Source organism: Maniola hyperantus, chromosome 9 (genome assembly GCF_902806685.2).
Source record: "Maniola hyperantus chromosome 9, iAphHyp1.2, whole genome shotgun sequence".
NCBI lineage: Eukaryota > Metazoa > Arthropoda > Insecta > Lepidoptera > Nymphalidae > Maniola > Maniola hyperantus.
In genome coordinates, this window is record NC_048544.1 from 13,565,154 (window position 1) to 13,584,997 (window position 19,844).

The 19,844-nt window shown below is 38.2% G+C and overlaps 1 protein-coding gene and 1 non-coding gene across 3 annotated transcripts in view; both read left to right on the forward strand.

The window, feature by feature from the left end:
- The first annotated feature begins 1,273 nt into the window (after positions 1-1,273).
- LOC117985021 (somatomedin-B and thrombospondin type-1 domain-containing protein-like) overlaps positions 1,274-19,844 on the forward strand; it is a 54,714-nt gene continuing 36,143 nt past the window's right edge. The window contains exon 1 of one of the 2 annotated variants that reach the window (XM_034971698.2): positions 1,274-1,361. The gene's annotated coding sequence lies outside the window, so the exon portion shown is untranslated. Of the gene's footprint in view, positions 1,362-14,632; positions 14,652-19,844 lie in introns of those variants that run through there. The other variant, XM_069500940.1, reaches the window with a different exon arrangement.
- Positions 19,134-19,205, forward strand: TRNAT-CGU (transfer RNA threonine (anticodon CGU)). The gene has a single exon. It is a non-coding gene; the product is annotated as a tRNA-Thr (tRNA).

Consider the following 19,844-nt stretch of genomic DNA (forward strand, 5'->3'; position numbering starts at 1 on the left):
CTGCCGTAGTGAAGTCACACAATGCGTTGGCGGTTCGGCGCCTGAGCGGTGCCGCTGCTTTACAGTACGCGGCTGAATAATGTAGATCGGCCTTTAGAACGACATTTCGGCTTTGCAGAGTGTTGTCTCTGTCACTCATACCTATATGACGTTTAGTCGGTCTCAACGACAGGGACAACGCTCTACAAAGCCGAAATCTGATTCTAAAAGTCGATGTACCTACATTATATTCTGCCACATACTGTGTATAATACTATTATTAAGAAAGTAAGGATTGTGTATGTTATAGATAGATAGATAGATAGATAGATAGATAGATAGATAGATAGATAGATAGATAGATAGATAGATAGATAGATAGATAGATAGATAGATAGATAGATAGATAGATAGATAGATAGATAGATAGATAGATAGATAGAAATACTTTATTGCACACAAAAAATATTACGTAACATGACAAAGAAACTAAAACTAAAAAAGAAAGAAAAAATTATCTTACGTTACTATAGTTATGTACGTTTTATCAACTCGATGGGTCAAATGCCATTAAAAATTAGATAACACTTATAAATAAAGTTAGAAAAGATAGTTAATTTATTATAATACCTAAGCGAAGGGTCCAGTAGCAATAAAACTTGCAGAAATCAGCTCTGCCAAGTCACTTACACTGTGTAAGCAAGTCAATTTCAGCAAGTTTTAGTATGTACTAAAGGTTTCAGTAATTGACTTGCTGAGAGTGCAACACAGTGACAGTGCAAGTTCAAAGCCGACCTGCAAATCATATTGCTAGTGTACACTTCCTTATCAGTTATTTATACCCCTATAGAAATATATACTTAGGTACCTACTACTTTTATATTTATTTATACATAAAAATACATAATATTTCCATAAAATAAGATACTCTGGTGTTTGTGCACTCATTCGTATTCGGTTCGTATTCGTGTTTTATGTATGCAAAAACACGGTGATCCGTTGTTTTTTTGCCTACATAAAAACACGAATACGAACCGGATTCGGATGGGTGCACAAACGCACGGACTGAAATCCGGATGGTCGCCGGTTCAAACCCCACCCGTTGCACTGTCGTACCTACTCCTAGCACACGCTTAACGCTTAGTTGGAGGGGAAAGGGGAATATTAGTCATCATTGGTTAATATACTTTTTAAAAATAAAAAGTTTGATCAGTCTGTATTGTAGTCATCCTAAAGTAAAAGCGGGAACGACGGGAGCTTTCCTATCCTAGTTCCCCATGCCATGCCAGTCGTAGCTCGCGCGTTGCGACGTTTGTACGCACGTCCGCGTCGTCGCCTCTGCAAATAAGTACGATACGGTGTTCGGTGTATTACATAGTGATGTAAGTTCATTTTATTTTTTTATCTGTGAGAGTCCGTAGGTGGTAATTTTAAAATTATGTTTTTATTTCCTGTGAAACCAAAATGTATCTACCTACCTAGATGCCATCATTATAATATAAAGTTCTGAAAACAAAAATAAAACTAAGTAACACAGTTTTCAGTTTTTTTTAATAAAAGAGCATACGAGCAGGCAACCCACCTGATGTTAAGTGTTTACCGCCGCCCATAAACATTTGCAGCACCAGATAATTTTAGATACTTAATAATATTATCAAAATTCGTAATAATATTATTGTAGTTTGAAAATTTTAATATTCATAAAAAAAAATTGTAACGGTGGATGGCTAATTGGTATAATAATAATTGGTAGTAACCTATTAGATTGTCGGCTGTTTTATTTTTAGTACCTACGCAAGTTTAAAAAGAAATTTTTGATTTTCTAATTGGAATTTAAATGAACGGATTTCGACGGTTATTTTTATTTATTAATTAAAACTAAACAATTCGTTTAAGGCTTAAAGTTCGAATAAGTAGGTATTGTATTTAAATTTGATAAAGTTGAAACACCTCTGGCTTTTTGATTTTTTTTATGTTGTTTCATTTCGCAAACTTTTTTTGTCAGAAAAGTTTTCAGAAACCGAAGGAAATTTTTTAAAGAAATTTTAAAATTATTCAAACTACCTACTTAAATATAATCTGAAGATACATTAATACGGATTTTAAACAGTAGATTTAAAAATTCTTGAAGTAATCACACTAATCTCCCTAATATTATAAAGGCGAAAGTTTGTATATGTGTGTGTGTGTGTATGTTTGTTACTCTTTTACGCTAAAACTACTGCACTATTTGGCTGAAATTTGGAATGCAGATAGCTTCCTACCCTGGATTGACACACAGGCTACTTTTATCCCGGAAAATCAAACAGTCCCCGCGGGATTTTTAAAATACCTATAGGTATTCACGCGGCCGAAGTCGCGGGTATGATTTATGATTTATTTATTCAATGAAATGCAGGTACAATAGGTTGAAACAATGTCTGATGAGCCTTATACATTTTACCGTTGTAACTGGTGTTTGAATACCTATTACCTAACTTAAGGTAGCTCAGTTCGGTGCTTTCTCCATACAAACGTAGGAGAGAAAATACAACAACATTCGATATTGTACGCACAAAACTAAGAATTATATCGATTTACCTCGTCATTATCTAGGTTTATTGATATATAAAATATTGAAAAAAATATTGATTTAAAAGTTACGAGGCTCAAAAGATTCCTATTTTAACACTAAATTAATGACAACTTTGGGCGTAAATAAATAAGATTAGGGATATGAAAATTCTAAAACAATTTATCATTAGACGTTGTTTATTTATTCATTAGTTGAAATAACTTTACTTTGCAAACATAAATTCAGCAGTTTTTTCTCAAAAATACTTTTCCTCAACCCTTTTCGCGCGCTTGATTTCAGTGAAAATCATCGTGCCTCTCAACTTTCTCATACAATGTCAAGTGAAAAGCAAACATGTTACCCACGTGCGCTGCTAATTTCGGTCGAGCGTCCTGGGTCACCTTAAATTAAAAACATAAAAACAAGTAGGAATTAAAATATAAGTTATATAACTCCCGCAAATTGGTATTTAGGTACGCTGGAACCCACGTCTCATTGACATCGATATGACGTTATTGACGTCATTTGACGTATATTTAAGTAAAAATCATCGACATAGGAGGTAATAATCCAACGAAGTACCTAATAGCAGTAGCGTGCAGGTCATAGAGGCATAAATGCACTGCTTACCCCAGTTGTAAGCTCAATGGATATTTTTCATTAAAACCTGCCAGTGAACAGGTTCCTACCTAACTAATGCCTACCCTGGCTTCAAACCCTGTGCACGCCACTGCCTAATAGGTACATAAAAATTCTTTGGTAAAAATACACCACCAACTCAAAACTTCAGTCTAGTCACTAAAATGGCATTAGAAATTTATACATAGACTTCATACAAGCAATATCATCAAAAAGGTATCATTTACTTATACATAAAAGAGCCGAAGTAAGAACAATGGAAGGTTAAAAGATGCTCCCTACGAGAGATGCATCTCGAGTCTTTTATTTGACCGCAACCTAGCTATTGTTTCCTTTTCAAGTAGGTAGGTACCTATATTTAATACTAGCTTATGCTCGCCACTTCGTCCGCGTGGACTACACAAATTTCAAACCCCTGTTTCACCCCCTTATGGGTTGAATTTTCAAAAATCCTTTCTTAGCGGATGCCTACGTCATAATAGCTATCTGCATGCCAAACTTCAGCCCGATCCGTTCAGTAGTTTGAGCTGTGCGTTGATAGATCAGTCAGTCAGTCAGTCAGTCACCATTTCGTTTTATATATTTAGATACCTACTAGCTGATGCCCGCGACTTCATTCCGTTGGATTTAGTTTTTAGGGTTCCGTAGCCGAATGGCAAAAAACGGGACCCTTATAGATTCGTCATGTCTGTCTGTCTGTTCGTCTGTCCGTCCGTATGTCACAGCAACTTTTTTCCGAAACTATAAGAGCTATACTGTTGAAACTTGATAAGTAGATGTATTCTGTGATCCGCATTACGATTTTTACACAAAAATAGAAAAAAACAATAAATTTTGGAGTTCCCCATAATTAGAACTGAAACTCAAATATTTTTATTTCATCAAACTCATACGTGTGGGGTATCTATGGATAGGTCTTTAAAAATGATATTGAGGTTTCTAATATGATTTTTTTAAACTGAATAGTTTGCGCGAGAGACACTTCCAAAGTGGTAAAATGTGTCGTCCACCACCCCCCTTTAACTTCTAAAATAAGAGATTGATAAAACTAAAAAAATATATGATGTACTTACATTACCATGCAAACTTCCATCGAAAATTGGTTTGAACGAGATCTAGTAAGTAGTTTTTGATTTATCGTGCAAAATGTCGATAAAATACAATTGTACTACGGAACCCTCAGTGCGCGAGTCTGATTTGCACTTGTTTATGACTTACATAATCTTCCACTTATCCTAAACATTAGTGGATTTAGAAGTAACCCTGTTGATGGTCACACTACTAAGTAGATATCAGCTTTACCAGCAAATTAAATGAATTCTATCTTAAAACCGACACCACACCACACGAGTAGATAATACATAGACCAGAGGGGAAGCTTCATATTAGCGGCTGGCTGTAGGTTCACTCACTCTAGCGCAGCTCACGCACACCACGACGTGTCACTGACGCTCCGTTTGCCGCCAAACTGGGCGCACGGAGCGTCCGTGGCACGTCGTGGTGTGCGTGAGCTAGTGTGAAGCTTCCCCTCTGGTTTATAATATCTACTCGTGTGACCACACGGGGGAGTTTCGTGGAAATATTTGAACAATGAAATTGGCGACATTACGTTTTTTGCCAATAAACCAAACATTTTCCTTATAAAGCAAATAGAGTCGCAACTCGCAAGTAATTGGTTCGTTCGTTCGGGTACACACGGTCGCAAATTGGGTGTACCTAATCAAAAATATATTAAGGCATGATCTGCGTGATTTTTATTAGGGTTCCGTACCTTATAGGATCACTTTGTTGTCTGTCGGTCAAGAAACTTATAGGATACTCCCCGTTGACATCATGAAATTTAGCACATAGGAAGGTCTTATAGCACAAATGAAGGAAAAATCCGAAAACCGTGAATTTGTGGTTCCATCACAAATAAATTAAAGATTTGTGATCCCGAAATAATTATTTCACTAAATCACCTCAAGGTGGCATTGTTTGTGATTAAATTGCAAACTTTTATTAAGATTTCTTGTGCGGAACCCTTCGTATGCGAGTCCGACTCGCACTTGACCGGTTTTTTAAAAGTCGGTTAGTTAAAAATGTGATTTTTAAGTTCGTTTAGCCCATGCAAGCCTATCACAATGTCCCCTTTGACGTCCTCGTATCGAGCTGACCTCAAATCTAGTTCAGCGCCCACGTCCCAGCCAGTGAGTCAGAAACGCTGATATCAATTAAAAATGTGAAACTATGCCTTACATGACTTTACCATTACTTATCTACTATACTCATTATTGGCCGATAATCTTAATATAAATCTAAATATATAAAAGGAAAAGGTGACTGACTGACTGACTGACTGACTGATCTATCAACGCACAGCTCAAACTACTGGACGGATCGGGCTGAAATTTGGCATGCAGAATGCAGATAGCTATTATGACGTAGGCATCCGCTAAGAAAGGATGTTTGAAAATTAAACCCCTAAGGGGGTGAAATAGGTGTTTGAAATTTGTGTAGTCCACGCGGACGAAGTGGCGAGCATAAGCTGTTTCAAAAATAATACTAAACTTAGATTTTACAAAATAATTTTGGTAGGTTATAAAATAAGTTCTATAAAAAATACAAACGAATTGAGATATTATTTATCAAACCGTAGGAACCTATCATAAGAAATATCTACCTAACCGTCGAATCCCAAAAAACCGAGTATTAAAAAAGGGATAACCCTTTTACAATGAAAGTAGTTAGGTACTTTGTAGTTAGTTAGGGCAATAAGTAGAGCGTGATAACTTGGTGATGCGAACTGGCTATTACAAGAAATATATTTACATAAAGAAACAACTTATTGGAATAGAGGAATAAAGCTAGGAACTTTTCTTTTCTTTCGAAAGAAGGGTTGCCAACAGTATGGAAAATCTGGGATCATCCTTTTGTGGAATTAACGCTTCACGAAAGTTGAAAAGGATGGTGTGTGCTATTTCCTCACTCTCATAGTTCGATGGAACGGTAATCTGACAGAACCGGAGGTTTTACGTGGTCTCTAAGTATTTTCCTTAAAATCACTATCCATATTATAAATGCGAAACTGTGTTTGTTTATTGGTTTGTCCTTCAACCACGTCGCAACGACGACAGAGCAACGGATTGACGTGTTTTTGCATGGGTATAGTTGAAGACCTGGAGAGTGACATATTATAGGCTAATTTTAATACCGGAAACTTAAAGAGTTCTCATGAGATTTTTAAAAACCTAAATCCACGCGGACGATATCGCGGGCGGGATAAGATCCCAAGTAACACAAAAGTGCTGCATATCAACTGATTTACCGTCCACATTGGAAACTTTAGCTGCATAAACGTGCTATATAATAGCTGAATAATAGCATCCTCAGAAGATATAACTCTGATTTGGGCACAAATTATTCAGCAACTAGCTGATTAACTGCCCACAACTGCGTTATATCAGCATTATATAAGCATTAACATAGGTAACAGTCGCCCCAAGAGCTGAACATTGGCTGATAAAGAGAGTGTATGTTACCTATTATGCAGCTAAAACGACAAACCAGCACCCTTTTTATGCTTTAATGCAGCTAAAAGAGTACGAGCGGCGAAATCGTGAATAAATATTACTCCATGCTATATTATTTCGATATTCTGCATGCAGTATAATAAGATAATAAGGGAAAGATAATAAGATTTAAAATTTACAAAAAAATAGTATCAATAATGAGTAGGTATTAAAATATGAAATTTGTCGTAGGTTAATGATACAAAGCAAGTTTAATGAACCGCACCAGTTTAGCTTTATCAGAGGAAGTATTCCTTATCAAAAAAGTTAGGATGCTTGTATAAAAATATTGTGTTTACCACTACTATCAGGCTGAATAATATCATTTTTGCGTTCCAAAAAGTAGTTTTTTCAACCTACTTTAATATTATTTTCACCACTGTAATAGCAAGGTTCGGGAGGTCGGGGGTTTGATCCTCCTTTTCGAACCTTTTCTAAATATATCGTGAGGAAACTTGAATGACTAACAAACAAACTATTCGGGAGGTCGGGGGTTTGATCCTCCTTTTTGTGGTTCTGGATTTTATTATTAATCAATATTCGTCGTTAGTTTATTTAATTTTTCGCTTACTCAAATTAATACCGCTCAAGTTATTAAAACAGTCTCATCATCCGTCGCTAAGTTTTTGTATTCGATCGTTTTATAATTCCCCATTTTTTTAACCCTAACTAGATCAAACCTAAATTAGGTACCTACTGCTTATCTATTAGAGTCAGTGACATGGCATTAGCATGAAACGGTTATCGTTAGATGGCAAAGGTTGAACGTTGACATAATCTATTGTTACAATTTCTTACTTAGTACCACTGACCTCTAACTAATACAAGTACGCTGGACCTGCGGTTGGCGACCTATTTTTGAAGCAACTTAATTTTTGCCAATTTGAGCAGTGAGCATCATGTGTTAGTAATAATCACTACCCCTATTATAAATGCGAAAGTGTGTTTGTTTGTTTGTTGGTTTGTCCCTCAATCACGTCGCAACGGTGCAGCGGATTGACGTGATTTTTTGCATGGGTATAGATAAAGACCTTGAGAGTGACATAGGCTACTTTTGATCCCGGAAAATCAAAGAGTTCCCGCGGGATTTTGAAAAATGTAAATCCACACGGACGAAGTCGCGGGCATCACCTAGTAATTCTTATAAAGGTTTTTGGCGACATAATATGAGCTTACTCGGAAATGAATGTTACAGTGCGACACGGCTCTCTTGGCACTTGAATGACATTGACAGGAGGGCGCTGTTGGAGAACAAAGGCTTAGAATATTCAAACAAGAACAAAGGGGACACTTGACGGCAACGTTAGTTCCGATTTTCGTTCAGCCCGATCCGTCCATTAGTTTGGGCTCTGCGTTCATAGATCAGCCAGTCAGTCAGTCAGCTTTTCCTTTTATGTCTTTAGACTAGCTTTATGCCCGCAACTTCATCCGCGTGAACTACAGTTTCAAAGCCCTATATCTTACCCCCTTGAATTGGATTTTGATTAAATTGGATTGAATTTTTAAAAATCCTTTCTTAGCCTACGTCATAAACTCATAATAGCTATCTGCATGCCAAATTTCAGCCCGATCCGTCCAGTAGTTTGAGCTGTGCGTTCATAGATCAGTCGGTCAGTCACCTTTTCGTTTTATATATTTAAATTATTATTATTATCTATCTTGACTATGTTGGCTTACCTACATGAAATACAATCGTGTTATTTAGTTAAACTAAATTCAAAAAGTTTCCCTACCTTAATAAGAAAGTTACCCCCGTAACCCGTCAGAAACTTTGTCGTAATAAAGTTAGCTCACAATTAATATGTAAATCAGATCAGGGCATGTGTTTAAGACGTCAAGAATCTCGAGATTAGATATACTTTTAATTGGATTAGATACCTACTTGAAATAATTTTGACGTCTCCCTATTTGAAACCCTTTATGGTATTTGATTATCATCATATGAAAGGTCTTCACCTGTGCATTCTAAAACAGATTTTTATTTATTTTTATGCATCAAAGTTTTTGAATTATCGCGCAAAATGTCGAAAAAATACGACTGTGGTACGAAACCCTCGTTGCGCGAGCCTGACTCGCACTTGGCCGGGTTTTTTTAATAATAATTGCAATAAAAATCCACCTAAATTTTGCACGTCAAACGCCGCGAAAATGCTACCGCCTACCTGCCATCTTATTAGGTGCATAACTTATATGACGTCACACAGATTGGTAAGATAGAAAGAAAAAAAGAAAAGAAAGAGAATAGAGATTGCTTATTTCTAATACTATCTTGTTTATACATTTTTGGATTTTTTCTCACTTGGTATATATACCTATATACCGTATTCAGAAAAGTTTTCCTACCTTAATTTTGCGCTGCGTAGGTAACTACCTATATACAGTGGCGTGCACAGGGTTTCAACCTAGGGTAAGCATTAGTTAGCTAACTACCTATTTAATGACAGGTCATCATGAAAAATGAGCACATAGCCATTTCAACTAGGTAAGCAGAGCTTTTATGCCTCTATGACCGGCACGCCACTGCCTATATAGCAGCGCTTTCGCATTTAGGTCACGCTGCTCTCGTAAAATAATTAGGATTCCTTCATTCAAGTATTGTTGTCATCATTTAAGAGGGGTCTCTCCGTCACTCTTCCATACAATTGTAGTTTGGCTATTATTTGAATTGAATACTGACCAATCAAATTCAATAGAATTTTGTAGATACGTTCTAGGAACTAATATAGGTATATATTTGTTTTTCAGATTGCCTTTAAAATATTCAATTTCAAAGTAACGCACGGTCTGAAGAATTTACATATAAATCTTGAAACCCGTGCAACTTTTAAACTCGTCATTTTTACGGAAATAGAGTGTGAATAGGCATCTTCTAGGCAAGCGCGACTATAAATTATAAAAAAAAACTGGCAAACCACATACATTAGTATTGGTTTCTAAAACGTGTCTACAAAATTACAACGCGTTTGATTGGTTAATATTCAAATGAGAACCAAATTACGTTTGTATGGAGTGAGTGGCGGAGAGTCTCCTGTTAATTAATAGCCGCGAGAACATAATATTATTACTTAGTAAGTCATAATACACATAGTTCCCTGACATATAAAATTCCCGAGAGATTCTCGAACGAAGCTGCGGCGTGATTGTTTAATGAACTGTAACACACTTTGCATCTACTTGCTACCACGGATTAGGGTTGTCAATTAGTGTGTAAAAAATTGTTTTTTTAATATTTTTTTTACAGTCAATAAAGAAAGAAAGAAAGAAAACTTTTTCATTAATTGATCACTATTGGACACACAATGGACACTAGGCAATAAACCTAAAAATAATTTTATTAATCTACATAATTATACTTAGAGGTAAAAATATTCTAAATATAGTGTATCGTGTGACCAAATATAGGTCTCCCGCTCAGCATCATGCTGCAGCAAGCTATATTATAGCAATAAGGAGCTATTTGAGCACGTTTACACGGAACAACGAATAAATAAACAATTTACAAAACAACTTACTAAAAAAAAATACGTTAGACAGAAAAATACTCAATTAAAAATATATATCGCAGTAAATAAAAAGCTGAGAAAGAGGCATTTTTAATTTTTAGTAAAAGATCGTAAATATTGTTATGTATTTTGGTAATACATCATTTTGAAAAAAATGGTCACACCTATGTATTTATGTAGGTAGAGTTTGTTAAGACTTCTTACATTGAAGAATTAATTCGACAAAATATTTAATTAAATAATGTATTTCTCTATTTGAATAGCTGATGTTTTGCTACTATTTTGACCGCGGGATTTAAGGTTTTCTAAAATTTTCCGTTTGGTGTTTCAAGCTAAAGAGTATTCGAGATATATGTATATTTTCCGGGATTGTGCATTAAGTGCCTACATTTGACGACCTCTCTGGCGCAGTGGTGAGCGCTGTGGTCTTAATAGTGGGAGGTCCCGGGTTCGATTCCTGGCAGGGGTTTGGAATTTTATAATTTCTAAATTTCTGGTCTGGTCTGGTGGGAGGCTTCGGCCGTGGCTAGTTACCACCCTACCGGCAAAGCCGTGCCGCCAAGCGATTTAGCGTTCCGGTACGATGCCGTGTAGAAACCAAAGGGGTATGGGTTTAATAAAAACTGCCATACCCCTTCCAGGTTAGCCCGCTATCATCTTAGACTGCATCATCACTTACCACCAGGTGAGATTGCAGTCAAGGGCTAACTTGTATCTGAATAAAAATAAAAAATAAAAATTGTACCTAATATCTATATGATAGGATAGAGAGCCTTTGTGTAAAAGACTGAATTTTAAAATTAGAATAATAATAGCTATCCGATCCTGCATCTGACAACCCTATTACTCAGTTACTTCAACGTGGTTACGTGGTATAAAGTACCGAGTACGGGAAAATGTGGTGGTGTAGTTACGTTAAGTTAGGAAATACATAATATTATTATACAGTCGCTAGTCGTGTGTACATAATTAATAGTAGGTTAGTCACAAAAAAATATTAGGTTAGTTTTTAGAAAACTTGTAACTGCCTTTCTGCAACACAGGTTTTCGTAGTGCAGAGGGTAGGAAACTCGTTCTCTTACCTATAATTTTAGTATAATATTAGATATAATATATTAAGTCCTTAGTTTTAGAAAACTTGTAACTGCCTTCTGCAATACAGGGTTTTCCTAGTAGAGGGTCTTTTGCAATAGAGGGTAGGAAACTCGTTTCTTGTGTCTAAATTCTAAATTCAAAATAAATTATTCAAATTAAGAACGACGACCTAGGTAGGTACTTGATGGCAAATGTAGATCTTCTATCCATACTAATATTATAAATGTGAAAGTGTGTCTGACTGTCTGTCTGTCTGCTAGCTTTTCACTGCCCAACCGTTCAACCGATTTTGATAAAATTTGGTGGATGAGTTAGCTAATATCCCGGGGAAGGACATATGCTACTTTTTATCCCGGAAAATCAAAGAGTTCCCACGGGATTTTAAAAACCTAAATCCACGCGGGCGAAGTCGCGGGCATCATCTATTATAAAATAAAATGAAAAGTTGACTGACTGGTTGATTTGATACGCACAGCTCAAACAACTGGACCGATCGGGCTGAAATTTTTCATGCAGAATGCAGATACCTATTAAGTATGCCGTAGACGTCTGCTAAGAAAGGATTTTTGAAAATTCCACCCATAAGAGGGTAAAATAGGGGATTGAAATTTGTGTAGTCGACGCGGACGAAGTCGCGAGGATCGCCCCCTTAGGGGTTGAATTTTCAAACTTTTGTTAGCTAATGCCTACGTCATAATAGCTATCTGCATGCCAAATTTCAGCCCGATACGTACAGTAGTTTGAGCTGTGCGTTGGTAGATCAGTCAGTCAGTCAGTCAGCCAGTCACCTTTTCCTTTTATATATTTAGACTAGCTTTTGCTCGCGACTTCGTCCGCGTGGATTACACAAATTTCAACCCCCTATTTCACCCCCTTAGGGGTTAAATTTTCAAAAATCCTTTCTTAGCGGATGCCTACGTCATGATAGCTATCTGCATGCCAAATTTCAGCTCGAACCGTCCAGTAGTTTGAGCTGTGCGTTGGTAGATCAGTCAGTCAGCCAGCCAGTCACCTTTTCCTTTTATATATTTGGATTATTAAAGTTGGGAATTATCCCAACTTTAATAATCTATAGGTACCCTAAAATCTATGAACTTACAGCAATCGAACCTATTAAGTATAAAGGCTGATATAATTCTGGTTCAAGTATCAAGCATTGACAATGTCTTAGAACAAATTTTATTTAAATGCAAATTAGCTTGGAACCTAACAATACAGAATGTTTTGGGTAACGGTATGACAAAGCTATTTCGATAGACCTCCTGCCTTAACAATGGGTTCCTAACTTGTTGGACATTCTACAAAAGGGTTGTTGAAAGATCATAATAAGAGATTCAATTATTAAGGCACCGGTCGAACCGCCGCTGGCGAGAAAACGACAACTACTTAGGTATCGGCGATTTTCTCTCTCAAGAAACGCACAATAAATGTACATTCCGTGTAAACGAATATGCATATCAAAAGTTGCTCTCTGACTGTTCACACTGCCGGCTGCGACTCGCTTTACTAGTTTTGTCGCTGAACGACGAGCTTCCAAAAATAAACTCGCTCAGCGATATTCGTTCAGCGATGCTCGCTAGCTTGAACACGTGTAACGCGCGCGCAGGTTTGCTTTCATATATTACAAAGTACTCTGTGGTTTGCACAGGACTGAACCACACTGAACGTGAGGCGTGAGCGAGTACCGCGCAAATGGCGCGAGTAATTTTATTGCTCGTCGCACTTGCACACTCGCTTATAGCCCGGCGACAAAACTATCGAAATTACACCCGTCCCGTCCCGTCCCGTCGTGACCACGACCCATGCAATTGGATTGAAATATCGACAAATAAACACACCAAATTATTCGTGGTATGTATGTATCATCATCATGATCAACCCATCACCGGCTCACTACAGAGCACGGGTCTCCTCTCATAGTGAGAAGGGTTTTGGCCATAGTCACTCGCTGACCATGTGCGGATTGGTAGACTTCACACACCTTTGAGAACATTATGGAGAACTCTCAGGCATGCAGGTTTCCTCACGATGTTTTCCTTCACCGTTAAAGGAAGTGATATTTAATTAATTAAAACGCACATAACTCCGAAAAGTTAGAGGTGCGTGCCAGGGATCAAACCCCCCGACCTCCGATTAGAAGGCGGACGTCCTAACCACTAGGCTATCACAGCTTGGCATCGCGCAGAGTAAAATAACAAACCATCAGGGATTATGTCCCAAAGCCCCCCTTATCCCTACTCTCTTACATACAACGGATTATGAGCTACAACGAATGTGTTTTACATACAAATCCCTTCATAAGACGGTGTTGTACTTACGTGTGTTCTTTGGAACGTTTCACGCTAACAAATTGACAGCATTTACGGCATTTCAAAGCTGAACTCGTACGTCTCTTAACCTTTATCGTGCCATGGTATAGGTCCCGCAAATTGCTATTGCGCTGGAACCAAATCTCATTAACATCGAAATGACGGTGAAATAAAAATATACCATCAGCTCGAAACTTTAGTCTAGTGGTGACGTCCTAAAATGTCACTAAAATGGCGGCCTCGCGCAATAGCAATTTGCGGGACTTAGTTTTAGTTTTAAATTATTCTGAAAATTATTCCTTAAAGGGGGAGGGGCAAAGCTCGGGGACTGGGGAGGGGATGCAAAATTCTTATTTCCTTATTAGATTATGGAATTATTTAGATATTAATTAAAGCTGATAATTTTTACACTTTGTAATAATAGGTAACATGGTAACATGATGGTACCTATATACTGTATTATGATCGATGCAGGTTTTACAAAACCGACCTACAGGATGAGCAGTGCTCGTGTATCTGTACGCACCTTTAAGGAGGATTCACACCTCGCAGTATACGGTATACACGACACATGTCAAAAGTCAAATCAAACTGAGCTACCTTTGATGAAAACAGGCACCTGCGAGGTGTGAATCCTCCTTAAAGGTGCGTACAGACACACGAGCACTGCTCATCCTGTAGGTCGGTTTTGTAAAACTTGCATCGATCATTATTACAATCTCAATTTTTGTGATTGGCTGAATTTGTGCCATTCTTGTTGCAGCAATGCATTGTAGCCAAGAGTGAGCGAGCGTCAACCAATGAGAGGTGATTGCGATCGTGACATTGTAGCTGTCATTCTACCGCAATCGAGCAGCGGAGTCGCTTAATGACAGAGACCACAGACGTTTATCCGTACTCGGTGACAGAGACACATACCGGCAAAGCGCCCGCTTGGTTTGAGCGACACGGAACGAGGCGCTTAACTTGATCCACGCTTGCACCTGTAAGCTGAGCGATTCATGAACCGCTCATCACGCAGGTGTGGATTCTCCTTTAGACAGCAACGCTGAAATAGTCACTCCGTAAATCGAGATGGCAATCGGGGTGGGAATACCCCGCACACACGCATAGCCCCCGCGCTATCCCGGTGCGGGATAGCGCGGATGGTGTGCGGCGCGTCCCCCCGCCTCATACCCGATGGCCATCTCGACCTGTCTCGTACTATAGGTAGGTAAACCTCACGGATTGTAGCTATAAGTCGGCAGGCTTACAGCGACTATCGTTCTCTGACAGAGGTTGAATTTATTCAAGCAGGGATTAGGGACAACAATGCGTCAATTTGACTTACAAATAAGTACCTACCTTCTATTTGCTAGCTATTTGCTGTAGGAACCTGTTTGACCTTTCCGTTTCAACTAGGTACCTACACACAGGATGATTAGGATTCTGTATCCTAAGGGTGACAACGCGATCCTATTACTAAGCCTCCGCTGTCCGTCTGTCTGTCAGCGAGCTGTATCTCATGAAGCTAGGACGACCCTCCACCAATTTATCTGTTATATGATGATGATGTTATATATGAAAAATTAAAAAGAGCAACCGCCGAGTTTCTTGCTGGTTCTTCTCGGTAGGAACGGCATTCCGAACCAGTGGTAAATTAAAACTACCTGACTATTCATAAGTACTTGTAAAAAGTTTACATGAATAAAAAAACATTCTATTCTATTCTATGGACCGGAAGACGCCATGTTGGAAGACTCCCCACTAGGTGGACGGACGGCATCAGACCAATCGCAGGGAGCCGCTGGATTCAGGCGGCGCAAGACCGTGGCGTGTGGAAGTCCCTACAACAGACCTATGTCCAGCAGTGGAAGTCTATCGGTTGATGATGATGATGGTGGACCGAATAGTGGGAGGGCGCCTGTTCGGTAGGTTTCGGTGGGTAGGTACTAGGTACATACTTGCTCTTGGCGTTTCCTTCTTGACTCCCCACAAAATTTTGTCCCTTATATTCACTCTCCTCCCTTGGAGGCTAGACGTCACTAGGATAGCTGAGATACGTGACATGCCTGCGATTTAGTCGACGTGAATTAAGATTTTTTAACATCCCGTGGGAACACTTTGATTTTCCGGGACAGGAAGTAACGTATGTCCGTTCCAGGGGTGCAAGATATCTCTGAACCGAATTTCGTTAAAATCTGGCCGTGAAAAGCTAGCAGACAGACAGATAGACACACTTTCGCATTTATAAATATTAACATGGAAGTATGGATTATACTTATATGGATTTATAGGTATTTTCTGTACACCACCAACTAGTTGAAAAAATAAAATAAAAATAAAAATAAAAATAAAAATCTTTTTTATTCGTATAAACTTTTACAAGTACTTACGAATAGTCGGATGCATCTACCACTGGTTCGGAATGCTTTTCCTACCGAGAAGAACCAGCAAGAAACTCGGCGGTTGCTCTTTTCAAATATTTGATATAGTTACAAGATTGTCATGTATAAAATAGTATTTGCAGTCTTGTGCGTTGCCGGAACGAGCTGCAGGTCAAATGCACGCTCTTTTATCATTTAGATAATCTTCAATTGTGTAATATGCTTTTTTCAGGAGCATATTTTTAATCTAAATATATGAAATGAAAAGGTGACTGACTGACTGATTGACTGACTGACTGACTGATCTATCAACGCACAGCTCATACTACTGGACGGATCGGGCTGAAATTTGGCATGCAGATAGCTATTATGATGTAGGCATCCGCTTAGAAAGGATTTTTGAAAATTCATCCCCTAAGGGGGTGAAATAGGGGTTTGAAATTTGTGTAGTCCACGCGGACGAAGTCGCGAGCATAAGCTAGTAGATTAATATAGAGATAGAGAAAATATTTGTAGCAACGCAACGCTTACTCTGGTCTCATGTACTATATAAAACTATATGTACTAAATACTATCAAACAAGTTTTTTTTTTTTTTTTTTTTTCTTTATTTATTTAGGGGCTTTTATATTTAAATACATGTCAGCCCCATTATAACCTAATACATAAAATCAAAACAAGAAAATCTTAACCTAACGATCAAACAAGTTGTAAAACATCAAAGGCATCCCGCGAGATGCATACACAGTGAACAGGGATAATTATCACACGTCGCTCGTTAGTAACTAGGAACTCTAATAGCTAGGTCTTGCGTTGACTCCTAAGTTCTAATAATAGCTGATAGCAGAGCTTACATTTAGTCGCAGTGCTTTCATTACCTTAGGTTACAACTTCTGCTCAATGGTTGAAAATGTCAGGTCCCAACTTTTCGTGAATTTCGATATATGTCCCGCAAATTGCTATTGCGCTGGAACCAGGGCTCATTAACATCGAAATGACGTCATTTTGATGTCAGCCGAAAAAAATATATAACATCAGCTAATGTAATATAACTTCAGTCTAGTGCTGACGTCACTAAAACGGCGGCCACGCCCATTAGCAATTTGTGGGACTTATATCACATAATTTGAAACTTTCAGGGCTGATTTTCAATCGTTAAGTAAACTATTTTTTTAAAGAATACTAGCTTATGCTCGCGACTTCGTCCGCGTGGACTACACAAATTTCAAACCCCTATTTCACCCCCTTAGGGGTTGAATTTTCAAAAATCCTTTCTTAGCAGATGTCTACGTCGTACCTAATAGCTATCTGCATGCCAAATTTCAGCCCGATCCGTCCAGTATTTTGAGCTGTGCGTTATAGGGAAAGCGAATACCTAACGTCACAAACACGTTAAAAATAGAGTGATTTCTGCTGGAAAATATTTCTTATGTACGTATACAGAAAAAACTAAAAAAACTTATCACTAAAAATTTTATATTTAAAAAAAATATACGCCGTCCAACTCCAAATGGTCATTTATGGGCATTGTTGTGCCCATGTTATGTTTCTTATGTTAAAAAATTAAAAAAAAAATTGTTTACGCATTGTGACGTCATTATTCGCTTTCCCTACAGCGTGGCGTTAATAATTGATCATGTTAAAAATATATGAAAATCATGATTTTTTAAAATTATTCTCTTCAAGAATGAATTTTAGCCCCATAAACTACCGCTATACAAATAATCACATCATTTTGAGCATATTGGTCCCAAGTAGAATAATATGTTGAAGAAGACCGAATGTACCGAAAGCGTACCTACATTATATTTTTCTTGTACGAGTATAAAACATTAGTAAGAAATCATTAATGGATTTTCCCACTGAGAAAAGCAAGGTAGGTATATTTTGCTAGCATCGGAAAACATCAAAGAAATGCCGTGACTTAGATGTTCGATATACCTAATTAATTAATTTGGTGCGTACGTATATAATTTGTACCTACCCGCTCTAAACCTTCCTTTGAAGTCGAACAATGTCGTTAACTTATATGTCGATAACTTAGATTACGGAATCTTGCTATGAAGTAAAGCGAAAAGTACCTACTTATAGGTACCTATTAAAAAATCGTATTACAAAAAAAAGGGCAAATACGTGCAATTTATAATATAAAACTGTGCGATTCTGTACGAGAGAAATTCAAGGAAATAGGTATTCTTACAGTAGCTTATAATTTGGCGACTCAAAAACACTTGTTAAAATTCATTTGAATAATAAAAACTTTCTATTCTTTTCTTACGGTGTTACGCACTGCACTTCTGTCATCCGAGTTCTATCCGTTGACCGTTATCCGTGAGAATACCAGAGATTATCTTCGACATAATATGTCATAAGCTCTCATACAAAACAAAAAGGAACGTATTTTCACGGGCTCGGATCGGAGAGTGCGTAACCGCCGTTAGGGCTTTAGGGGACAACCCTCCACCTCCCATGGCCACATCAACCTCTCGGTTATATGGGCCGAATCGCGGGAGGGCGCCCGTTCGGTACTTGCTCTTGGCATTTTCGCCGTTAGGGCTTCGAAAAAGTATCTTATATTGTAATCGACGCCGTCCATTCAACTTTATAGATATTATTAAGTTATTGTATTAAGCACCAACGTGGCGCCTTCCGGTGCGAGATCGCCATTCCAGCACCTTGGGACCCTAACGTCTTCTATCGGTATTACGAACTATGTGCCCTGCCCATTGCCACTTCAGCTTCGCAACCCGTTGTGCTAAGTCGGTTACTCTAGGATCTCCTCATTTCTGATTTGATCTCGTAAAGAAATTCCAGGCATAGCTCTCTCTATCGCCTGCTGAGTGACTGATGACGTTGGAAGACCCCCCACTAGGTGCACGGATGACATCAGACGAGTCGCAGGGAGCCGCTGGATTCAGGCGGCGCAAGACCGTGGTGTGTGGAAGTCTCTACAAGAGACCTATGTCCAGCTGCGGACGTCTATCGGTTGATGATGATGATGATTAAGTACCTACTTATAAATTAATCGTATTGTAACAACCGTTAAAACTTAAAATATAATTATGTAGGTATGTGTAAAAAAGTTAAGTTGGTTTCAAGTGATGTTAACGTACGGATATTTCAGCACCTCCGCCACAAGCCTCTTTAGCTCAGTGGTAGAGCACTGGTCTCGTAAACCAGGGGTCGTGAGTTCAAACCTCACAGGAGGCAGAACACGTGTCGGCTTTTTTACGTTTTTTATTGACTTTTTACGTAAAAATTTCATAAAGCAATTTTGTGTTTTGGAAATTTTATTAGACATTTCTAGAATAAACACTGAGCTAGACCGTACGTATAACTTTTAAAGTACTAGTTATTTTTAAAATTTAAGCACTTATTTATAGTACGCAACAGGTCGAGATGGCAATCGGGGTGGGGACGCTCCGTACACCCGTACAGCCCTTGCGTTAACCGGTGCGGGAGACGCGCTGGTGTGCGGGCGTCCCCCCGCCTCATACCTTGATTGCCATCGCGACCTGTCGCGTACTATAGGTAGCTTAGCTATTTCAACTTTAAAGTGTTATCGTTTTTTTAAAGTAAAAATACAAATTATAATCGCGTAAGTATGTATCTAAATATATAAAAGGAAAAGGTGACTGACTGACTGACTGATCTATCAACGCACAGCTCAAACTACTGGACGGGTCGGGCTGAAATTTGGCATGCAGATAGCTATTATGACGTAGGTATCCGCTAAGAAAAGATTTTTGAAAATTCATCCCCTAAGGAGGTGAAATAGGGGTTTGAAATTTGTATAGTCCACGCGGACGAAGTCGCGAGCATAAGCTAGTCTAAATATATATAAGGAAA